Genomic DNA, 12241 nt, shown 5'->3' with positions numbered 1-12241 from the left:
AAGGTGGGGCCTTCCAGACGTAGATCTGATGGCGTCTCGACACAATCACAAGGTTCCGGTCTTAGGAGCAAGGACAAGGGATCCTCAAGCAGCATTCCTGGATGCGCTAGCGGTACCGTGGAGGTTTCGGCTGCCGTACGTGTTCCCTCCGGTGTCACTCGTGCCCAGGGTAATTCGGAAGTTCAAGCAAGAAAAAGGTATTCTGCTTCTCATAGCTCCAGCGTGGCCCAGACAGCACTGGTTCTCAGACCTGCAAGGCCTATCGTCAGAGCGTCCAATTTTACTTCCACAACGCCCAGACCTCTTCGTTCAGGGCCCCTGTGTCTACCAGGACCTGGCCTGGCTATCTTTGACGGCGTGGCTCTTGAAGCTTCCGTCTTAAGGGCTAAAGGGTTTTCTGAGGCGGTCATTCAAACTATGTTGCGGACCCGGAAACCGGCTTCTGCTCGGATTTACTATAGGGTATGGCATTCTTACTTTGTTTGGTGCGCATCTAACGATTATGACGCTTCCAGGTTTAGTATAGCCAAGTTGTTGGCTTTTCTTCAGCAGGGCCTGGACTTAGGCATGCGTCTGGCCTCCCTCAAGGTTCAAATATCTGCCTTGTCGGTGTGGTTTCAGAGAAAAATTGCGACCTTATCTGATGTGCATACCTTTACTCAGGGCGTGTTGCGTATCCAATCTCCCTATGTCCCGCCTGTGGCTGCTTGGGACTTGTCGGTGGTTTTGGAGGCGTTACAAGAGTCTCCGTTTGAACCCCTTGGTTCAGCTGACCTTAAGTGGCTTTCCCTTAAGGTGGTGTTTCTGCTGGCTATTGCTTCAGCTAGAAGAGTGTCGGATTTGGGTGCCTTGTCCTGTAGTTCCCCATATCTGATATTTTACCATGACCGGGCGGTTCTTAGGACTCGTCCCAGCTATCTACCTAAGGTGGTTTCTTTGTTGCATCTTAATCAGGAGATTGTAGTTCCGGCACTTGTTTCTCCTGATCTGTCTCCCAAAGAGCGGTCTTTGGATGTGGTACGGGCTCTCCGTATCTATCTGAAGAGAACTGCTCCTATTAGGAAATCTGATTCTCTTTTTGTTGTGTTTGGGTTTCACAAACGGGGCTGGCCTGCTCACAATCAAACTCTGGCCAGATGGATTAGAAAGGTGATTGCACATGCTTATGTGAAGGCTGGTCTCTCTGCTCCTGATCACATTAAGGCCCATTCTACTCGGTCTGTTGGACCTTCTTGGGCGGCCCAACGTGGTGCGACCCTTGAACAATTGTGCAAGGCGGCTACGTGGTCCTCTGTGAACACGTTCATAAGGTTCTATGCCTTCGATACTGCCGCTTCCCAGGATGCTACCTTTGGACGCCGGGTTCTTGTGCCCGCTACAGTGTGTCCCCTCCCATGAGAAACTGCTTTAGCACATCCCCTATGTCTATCCTTGTGGAGCCCAGTGTACCCCGCAGCAGAAAACGAGTTTTATGGTAAGAACTTACCTTTGTTAAAACTCTTTCTGCGAGGTACTCTGGGTTCCACAAGGCGCCCACCCTGACGCACTTAGCTTCTTTGGGTTGGCATGGCATTAGCCGCTGACACTTCTCCTGTCGGGAGAGTGTGGTGTTTGTGGCAACTGGCAGTTTTAGTCTCTTTTACTTGCTACTGCATTGGGCTGGTTAACAAAACTGAGCTCCTGTGCACGGAGGCGGGGTGATATAGGAGGCGGCGCTATGCATCTTGGGAAGAAGGGCCCTCATTCTGAGTCGTTCGCTCGGTAATTTTCTTCGCATCGCAGCGTTTTTCTGCTTAGTACGCATGCGCAATGTTCGCACTGCGACTGCGCCAAGTAATTTTGCTAAGAAGATAGTTTTTTTACTCACGGCTTTTTCTTCGCTCCGGCGATCGTAGTGTGATTGACAGGAAATGGGTGTTACTGGGCGGAAACACGGCGTTTTATGGGCGTGTGGATAAAAAACGCTACCGTTTCCGGAAAAAACGCGGGAGTGGCTGGAGAAACGGAGGAGTGTCTGGGCGAACGCTGGGTGTGTTTGTGACGTCAAACCAGGAACGACAAGCAGTGAACTGATCGCAGATGCCGAGTAAGTCTGAAGCTACTCTGAAACTGCTAAGTAGTTTGTAATCGCAATATTGCGAATACATCGTTCGCAATTTTAAGAAGCTAAGATTCACTCCCAGTAGGCGGCGGCTTAGCGTGAGTAACTCTGCTAAAATCGCCTTGCGAGCGAACGACTCGGAATGAGGGCCCAGGTCAAAGCTTTTGAGCCTGTTGGTGCTTCGGATCAAGATCTTACTCTACACCCCTATGTCTATCCTTGTGGAGTCCAGTGTACCTCGCAGAAAGAGTTTTAACAAAGGTAAGTTCTTACCATAAAACTCGTTTTTCTTCCCTGAGCTGCTCCTGCTCCGAAGAAACCGTTTTCTTCACCTACACCTACACCTCACTTTCGGGGAGGTAGGCCTAAGTCCAAGAGACCCGCTAGGGCAGGTTTCCAGGAACAGAAACCTATTTCAGGTACACCAAAGTCCTCCGCATGACGGCGGACTGCTGGTCCCGGAGGTGGGGCCGGTGGGAGCGAGACTCAGGCAGTTCAGTTACGTCTGGGTGTCGTCCGGCCTGGATCCCTGGGTGCAAGATATTGTGTCCCAGGGGTACAGGCTGGAGTTTCAAAATCTCCCCCCTCACTGATTTTTCAAATCAGGTTTACCAGCTCTGCTGGCAGACAGGACGGTCCTACAAGCCGCCGCCCAGAGGTTAGTGGAGTCACAAGTCATTGTGCCCCTACCACCTCATATGCACAACAAGGGTTACTATTTGAACCTTTTCATGGTACCAAAACCGGATGTTTCGGTCAGGCCCATTCTGAACCTAAAGTCACTAAACCTCTTTCTGAAGGAGTTCAAGTTCAAAAGGGAGTCTCTAAGAGCAGTGATATCAAGTCTGGAAGAGGGGGAATTCCTGGTATCCCTGGATATCAAGGATGCGAACCTCCACATTCTGATCTGGCTGCCGCATCAGGCGTTTCTCCGCTTTGCCTTGTTGGACTGTCATTTCCAATTCCAGCCCCTGCCATTCGCCTCTCAACGGCAACGAGGGTATTCACCAAGGTGATGGCAGAGATGATGGTTCTCCTTCACAGACAGGGGTTGAACATCATTCCATATCTGGACGATCTGCTGATAAAGGCATCATCCAGGGAGAAACGATTGCGGTCCATTGCTCTCACTACCGATCTTCTCAGTTTCCACGGTTGGATTCTGAACCTTCCAAAATCACACTTGGAACCAACCAGGAGGTTGTCCTTTCTGGGGATGATCCTCGACATGGAAGTACAGAGGGTATTTCTTCCACTGGAAAAAGCGTTGGTGATACAAACAATGGTCCGGGATGTCCTGAGGCCAGCCCGGGTGTCGGTTCATCAATGCATTCGCCTTCTGGGAAAGATGGTGGCCTCTTACGAGGCTCTCCAGTACGGAAGGTTTCATGCTCAGTCCTTCCAACTGGATGTCCTCGACAAGTGGTCAGGATCTCATCTGCACATGCACCTGAGAATTTGTCTGTCTCAAAGGCCAGGATTTAGCTCCTCTGGTGGCTCCAACTACCTCACCTTCTAGAGGGCCGCAGGTGCGGGATTCAGGACTGGATCCTTCTAACCACGGATGCAAGCCGTCACTCAAGGGAAGACCTTCCAAGGAAGGTGGTCAATTCTGGAAGTCGGCCTTCCGATCAACATTCTGGAACTAAGATACAAAGGTCTTCTTCAGGCGGCCCATCTTCTAAGAAATTGGGCCATTCAAGTGCAGTTGGACAACATAACAACAGTGGCTTACATAAACCGACAGAGTGGAACAAAGAGCAGAGCTGCCATGGCGGAGGTAAGAAAAATCCTCCTTTGGGCAGAAAAACACACGTTGGCGCTGTCAGCAATCTTCATTCCGGGAGTAGACAACTGGTAAGCAGACTTCCTTTTCAGACACGATCTCCATCCAGGGGAGTGGAGTCTACATCCGGAGGGGTTCAAAGACATAACAGACCTTTGGGGATTACCCCAAATAGACATGATGGCCTCTCGTCTCAACAAGAAGCTTCAGCGTTATTGTTCCAGGTTGAGGGACCAACAGGCAGTGGCAGTGGATGCCCTGGTGTCTCCGTGGGTGTTCCAGTCGGTGTATGTGTTTCCACCACTCCCACTCATCCCAAGAGTCCTAAAGTTCATAAGGAGAACAAGGGTTCGAGCGATCCTCATTGCTCCAGACTGGCCGAGAAGGGCTTGGTACGCAGACCTTCTGGATCTACTACTAGAAGAGCAGAGGCCCCTTCCTCTTCGAGAGGACCTGCTGCAGCAGGGCCGTTCGCCTATCAGGACTTACCACGGCTACGTTTGGTGGGATGGAGGTTGAACGCCTTATACTAGCTCGGAAGGGCATTCCGAACAAAGTTATTTCTACCCTAATACAGGCTAGGAAAGGAGTAACACCTAATCATTACCATCGTATTTGGAAAAAATATGTGTCTTGTGTGAGTCCAAGAGGTTTCCTATGGTGGAGTTTCACCTGGGACGGTTTCTCCTCTTCCTACAGGCAGGAATGGATATGGGCCTGAGGCTGGGATTTGTGAAGATCCAGATTTCGTCCCTATCCATTTTCTTCCAGAAACAATTGGCTGCCCTCCATGAGGTTCAGACCTTTTTGAAGGGAATTCTGCACATCCAGCCTCCCTTTGTACCGCCTGTGGCGCCATGGGATCTTAACATGGTGTTGCAGTTTCTCCAGTCTGACTGGTTTGAGCCTCTGCAAGAGGTAGAGGTCAAGTTTCTTACGTGGAAGGCTGTAACTTTGTTGGCCTTAGCTTCTGCCAGACGTGTGTCGGAGTTGGGGGTTTTGTCTTGTAAGAGCCCCTTCTTGATCTTCCATGAAGATAGAGCTGAGCTCCGGACACATCAGCACTTTTTTCCGAAGGTTGTGTCGGGATGTCATATCAACCAACCTATTGCGGTGCCAGTAGCTACTGACTCCTCAATTTCATCTAAGTCCTTAGATGTGGTAAGGGCTCTGAAGATCTATGTAAAGAGTACTGCCCGTCACAGAAAATCGGACTCTCTTTTTGTCCTATATGATCCCAAGAAAATTGGGTGTCCTGATTCTAAGCAGACTATCTCTCGCTGGATCAGGTTCACTAACCAGCATGCATATTCTACGGCGGGATTGCCGTGTCCTAAGTCTGTTAAGGCCTACTCTACTCGTAAGGTGGGGTCTTCCTGGGCGGCTGCCCGGGGTGTCTCGGCATTACAACTTTGCCGAGCAGCAACTTGGTCTGGGTCGAACACGTTTGCAAAGTTCTACAAGTTTGATACTTTGGCCTCTGATAATCTGAAGTTCAGTCAATCAGTTTTGCAGGAGCTTCCGCACTCTCCCTCCCATCCTGGGAGCTTTGGTACATCCCCATGGTACTAATGTGGACCCCAGCATCCAGGGCCGGTTCTAGGGCTTTTTGCGCCCCGGGTGGGAAATAGGGGCGTGGCTTCCTACAGGGGGACTGGTCAGTTACGCACCCTGTACAGTAGTAGCACAGCTGAAATGCTGTGCGGTACGCGATGATGTCATCAGCGGGACACAGCGGGCAGCGGCAACAGGCAGCGGTGGGCACACCAGTGGCAGATCTTGCCATGGTGCAGCGCCCTCCAAATGGCGTCGGCGCCCTCCAGTAGGCGGCGCCCCGGGCAAAAGTCCTGCTTGCCCGTGGCAAGATCCGCTACTGCCAGCATCCTCTGTGACGTAAGAGAAAATAGGATTTTAATTACCTACCGGTAAATCCTTTTCTCGTAGTCCGTAGCGGATGTTGGGCGTCCGCCCAGCGCTTCGTTTTCCTGCAGTTATCTGGTTCAGTAGGACTTTGTTGTTAGTTATGTACTGCATTATTACTTGGTCAGAAATGTTTCCGCTGTTGCTGAAGTTTTTCAAACTCGTTAGCTTGATGTGCATTGTATGTGTGAGCTGGTATGAATCTCGCCACTATCTGTGTATAATCCTTCTCTCGAAGATGTCCATCTCCTCGGACACAGTTTCTAGACTAAGTCTGGTAGGAGGGGCATAGAGGGAGAAGCCAGCCCACACTCTCAAACTCTTAAAGTGCCAATGGCTCCTGGTGGACCCGTCTATACCCCATGGTACTAATGTGGACCCCAGCATCCTCTACGGACTACGAGAAAAGGATTTACCGGTAGGTAATTAAAATCCTATTTTTAATAAACTGCAAGATTTAGAAAATCGCTTGCGCAGAAATAACTTAAGGGTTGTTGGCATCCCTGAAGAGGTCAAAGGTCCCGCCCTCTATGATTTTTTTAAATCTACCCTCCCGGGATTATTACAAACGTCTGATCAGTGCCAAGATATGATTATAGAACGAGCACACAGATTGGGCCCACTGCGCACTCAGCCAGGAGCCAGACCACGGGTTGTAATTTTCCGAGTCTTAAACTACGCACATGAAAATCTACTATGGGTAGCATCTCGTAAACTCAGGTCCCTGAATTGGAACGGCAATAAATTACTCCTTTTCCAGGATTACTCTGCCGAATTAACAGCTGCCAGAAAAGAATTCTCGCCTTTGTGTGCCCAACTGATTAAAAAGGGGGAAAAAATTGCTTTACTGTATCCTGCAAGGTTCTGTATACACGATGGCTCATCATATGTTGATTTCAACACAGTGGCTGATGCACAACAATATTTGGAAGAAATACAAAATGAATTGGATGCTCAGTCCACTTCAGAGTCAGAGTGATTCACCATTTTTTCTCATTACCTTTCTGCTAATTCTACACTGACATCAAGAACCTTTACATCATTCCCAGTACTATTTTGTTGAAATATTATACGTAACTATCTGACTTTTTCACGCTACATCTGATAACTTCGGATTGCTAAGTATGGCTATGCAGCGCTTTCTGGATTTTAATGATCCTGAATGGAATGGATACACGTCCTCACTCCACTGTGACTTGCTACCTAGTTGGGAGTCCATTCCCTTCTCCACCCCCACCACCCCTCCACCCTCTCCTTTTCTTTCTCTTCTCCCTCTATTCTCTCCTCTTATCCCCATTTCCTTACCCTCCCAAGTCTTTCCTTCCCTTAATACTCCCCCCACCCTCTCTCACCACCCCCACCCCATCTCCTTTTCTCCTTCCCCCACCTTACCGATTGGTTGCTTTATATAGTAACACACAGACACCATGTGCCTTGGCGGCATGAAGGAGTGAATCCTTGCTCCAGTTATTGTTATTCCTTTTACTTCTTAGCAAAGGAAGTCTGTTAACCCAAGATTGTGCATTGTAGTGACGGTCACTTCTGCCTCGGACGGAACCGAGCCAGAGACCCGCTCACTGAATGATGCAATGTATTTTGTTTCATGTTTACTTATTATTTTTGTTTATGTTGTACCTTGCCCAGGTTCAGACCTACTCCCGGTCTGCATATGACCCTTGTGCACCTTTTTCTTGTGAATGTACAATGAGAAAAAATATATATTTTCACACACCCAAACATACGTGCTACTCTGATGAATGGGAAATCTCACTTCTCTACTCTGATAGTATATCATGGTGCTGGTTAAAATTGGCTCCCTAAATGTGGGAGGTATGAATTCTCCCCAAAAGAGGAAGAAAATCCTTCTCTATTTGACCAAACAAAATATTGACATTGCCTTAATTCAGGAGACGCACTTCATCCCTACTGAAATTTGGAGATTACAAATCCTACGATGGAAAGTTTTACTTTCTGCATCCTTTAACACAAAAAAAGAGGTGTGGTCATACTTGTTCGAAGGCATATCAATATAGACATGATTTATCTGTGACAGATCCTGAAGGGCGGTATGTATAGGCAAAAATTAAAATTAGCATGACACAGATTTTTTGTAATTTATATGCACCTAATAACCCTTCTAAATGTTTCTTTGTCAATATTTTCGCAGCCCTTCAACAATGTTCCCACCTACCCATGTTAATATGTGGAGCTTTTAACATGTACATTTCCCCTTCTTTAGACGAACAAACATCTACTGTACAACTAAATTACACCCGTCTTATAAATATGGCATACCTATGCTCCTGGTCAAATTGCACATTAGAATCCTGCAGTGCTCATATTGTAACTATCATGAAAAACTATTATGTAAACTTGTATTCTATTCCCTTACAGGAGACTGATGGTATAGGGTCTTTTTGGGAAAACCTATCTATCCCACAACTCCCCTCTTCCAGTATTGACTTCCTTACAGCTTCGGTGACTGAGTTGGAAGTTAGGAACGTCATTGTTAAGTTAAAACCAGGGAAAGCCCCAGGCCCTGATGGCCGAATATTATAAACTTCTGGCTCCCTCTATTGTCCCTGTGTTAACGATAATGTATAATCATCACCAATACAGTTATGCCCAGATATTTTAATTCTGCCATTATCAAATTAATCCCTAAACCAGGAAGAGACCTCAGCAATCCAGCTACTTATCGGCCAATATCTCACCTTAACCTGGATTATAAAATATTTAAAAAGATTTTGGCCAATAGGCTGAAAGTGGTTCTTCCTATAATTATCCATAAAGACCAATCAGGATTTATTATTGGTCGCCATTCAGTCACCAATGTCCGTAGGGTCTTCTCGGCAATCTATGCTATCACTCAGATCGAATCTCCTCCTCCTAGTGCTATCCTATCCCTGGATGCCGAGAAGGCCTTCGACATGGTGCTCTGGAATCCTTTTTTCAATACTATGTCCAAATTTGGCTTCCCAGAAAAATGTATTTCCATTGTCCGAGTATTATACTCTTTGCTCCTCTCACAATTATCTTGTAATGGCTATCTTTCAGATCCTATTTCTATTTAAAGAGGAACAAGACAGGGCTGCCCCTTGTTGCCCCTACTATTTGCCATTGCACTAGAACCACTGGCGATCACTGTCAGAAATTCCCCTCTTTACCAAGGTATTACAGTTGGCTCTGTGGATTTGAGGATTTCCTTATTTGCAGATAACATGCTTTTATTTTTATCCCATCCTGAACATTCCCTGCCAGTAGTTATGGATATTATTGCCCAATTCAGCTCATTTTCAGGTTACAAGATAAACATAGACAAATCTGAGATTTTACCCATATCAGGCTCTCTTGATTTTATGCTCACTGACCCATCCTTAAAAACTATGACAATAGTTCAGTCTCACTTCAAATACCTAGGAATCCAAATTCCAGCCAAACTCTCTGAAATTTTGCCCCACTGATTTTACATATTACAAAAACCATAGAAGGTTGGATTTCACTCCCCCTTTCGTTGCTGGGAAGAATGGCTGTAGTAAAACAAATAGTACTCCCTAAATTACTATATCTTATGCAAATGCTCCCACTCCGGATATTTGATTCAGACATTAATCTTACATGCTATTTTTCAGAAATTTCTCTGGAAGGCGGGAAAACCCTGTATAGCACATAGAAAACTGCAAATGTCCAGACAACATGGTGGCTTTGACCTCCCAGACCTCCTACTTTATTCCTATGCAATTCTTTTTCGTTATGCCTCTGATTGGTTGCTAGAACAGAGCGTCTACATGGACTATGAACTAGATTCAGCTATGCTATGACCACTATCACCTAATGCCATCCTACATACCCCTAAAACCAAAAAACCCTCGAAATTATTCCAGAACCTTCTTTTTAAAGATATTTACTATTCCTGGCTGGCTGGTAATAAAAAATTGAAACGTAATCGTACATACACTAACCATATATCTCTATGGGGTAATCCCCTATTTGACCCGGGTAGGGACTCCTCTCTCTTCCACAGACTCTTCTCTAAAGGTATCCGAGCCATGTCAGACATGTTTGACCCTGGTGGGAAAATGTTCTCTTTCTTCTCTCTAAGAGAATATAGTCTCACACCTCAATTCATGTACCCCTATATACAAATTCAGCATTATAGGGCTAATTCAGGTTGGATTGCAAATCGCGATCCACCCGGAATTCTTGCGTGGGTGCCACGGGCGCATGCGCAGCGGGCCCTACTGCGCATGCATCCGCATTTTCAGTGGGGGGCCGCAGAAAATGCGGTTGCCTCTGCCTGTCAATCAGGCAGAGGTTGTCGTGGGGCGGGAGAGGGGCGGCAGCGCTCTGTTTTCAGGGAGGAAATGGAGTGTTGCGGAGGCGGGGCAACTCGAACAGTGGGCTGTGCGGTGCCAACGGGGACGTGCCGGGGGCGCGGTCACGGTGGCTGCGTGACGTCACACGCAGCCGCCGCGACAGGTAAGATGTCTCTGGTACTCCTGCGGCAGTAGCTAAGCTGCGCCGGAAGTCAACCTTAGTTTCTGCTGATAAGCAGAAATTGTGAGGTGATCGCAATTTCTGCTTTTAGCAGGGGGGGAGGCGCCGGTCAGCATGCTGGGCGACCTTGCCCAGCGCTGGGCGGCCCCCAGCATGCGTGCAAAAGGATAGCAAATTCTGCTGATTAGCAGAATTTGCTATCCTTACTGAATTGGCCCCTATATCTCCTCATTTGCTGACTTTATCTCACCTAAGAAATCGCCTGACGAGATAGATATTCTCTTAAATTTCTTACATCACAACACTTATAGATTGAGATATCTCTACCTCCCTGTATTATCTCTTCATAAAGACAAGATTTGCACGGCAATAACAAAATTATGGTCCACTGATATACCATTGGTGACCGATGAGACCGTTCTTTTTCATCATTATGACAAAACTATAAAAATCTTACGCTCCTCCTTATTACAGGAGGTTCATGCCATGACGTTACACAGAACCTATATTACACAAGAGTATGGGTCGTTGGATAGACACAACTTAGAAGCAAAAAAATGGTCCTTCCAAAGAGATGGGGAACCAAGGAGAAAAAGCCTCTTTGTGGGTGCACTCTTTCAAAAACAATTTATGTATTGTTTGTAAATATTTATTGTATAAAAATATAAATTTTATTTCGACAATTAAAAATGATATGTATAGAAAAAAGGGGCAAGAATACCTTTTGGTATACCCTACAGAATAGATAAATAAGGTACGAGGTGATTATATTTCATATACTGTGCTCCTCCAAAATAGCAAATGTCTCAAAAGATTCTTTATAGTAGTTTGTAGCACCCCCTGTAAACAGTGGTGTGTTTTAGAGTGAAGGAAATAATTCCAAAACTCTTGACACTGGATGCGATTTGATAAAATCTGTAGTGGAGGAGGATTGATTAATTACATGCTAGGCGAAAATTTGTATGCTGATAATTATAGTAGTGTAGGCAAAGAGAATTACATAACAACAGCTCTATATGTTACTGTCTATATAGAATATTGCTCACTGATATGCAGATGTTAACTTAATAAATATCAGAGACAACACATCTTACAGTAGGTAGCCGTAACTGATGGTCATTATGCGAATGCTGTATGAGTATCAATATATCTTGCAAATGCGTGCGGCAATTGAAAAGTATTCCACAGTGATAATCAATTGTTACTCAGTAGGAATCAGAAATAACACATCCCGCAATTGGAAACTGTAACTCATAATAATTAAATTGGATACTCTATTTGTATCAAAAAATGCCGCACGCATTTGCAAGATATATTGATACTCATACAGCATTCGCATAATGACCATCAGTTACGGCTACCTACTGTAAGATGTGTTGTCTCTGATATTTATTAAGTTAACATCTGCATATCAGTGAGCAATATTCTATATAGACAGTAACATATAGAGCTGTTGTTATGTAATTCTCTTTGCCTACACTACTATAATTATCAGCATACAAATTTTCGCCTAGCATGTAATTAATCAATCCTCCTCCACTACAGATTTTATCAAATCGCATCCAGTGTCAAGAGTTTTGGAATTATTTCCTTCACTCTAAAACACACCACTGTTTACAGGGGGTGCTACAAACTACTATAAAGAATCTTTTGAGACATTTGCTATTTTGGAGGAGCACAGTATATGAAATATAATCACCTCGTACCTTATTTATCTATTCTGTAGGGTATACCAAAAGGTATTCTTGCCCCTTTTTTCTATACATATCATTTTTAATTGTCGAAATAAAATTTATATTTTTATACAATAAATATTTACAAACAATACATAAATTGTTTTTGAAAGAGTGCACCCACAAAGAGGCTTTTTCTCCTTGGTTCCCCATCTCTTTGGAAGGACCATTTTTTTGCTTCTATAAATGTTTAATACCTCTGGG

The sequence above is a fragment of the Pseudophryne corroboree genome, chromosome 2 (assembly GCF_028390025.1).
Source record: "Pseudophryne corroboree isolate aPseCor3 chromosome 2, aPseCor3.hap2, whole genome shotgun sequence".
In the NCBI taxonomy this organism is placed as follows: Eukaryota; Metazoa; Chordata; class Amphibia; order Anura; family Myobatrachidae; genus Pseudophryne; species Pseudophryne corroboree.
Note: the sequence above shows the minus strand (reverse complement) of the source record.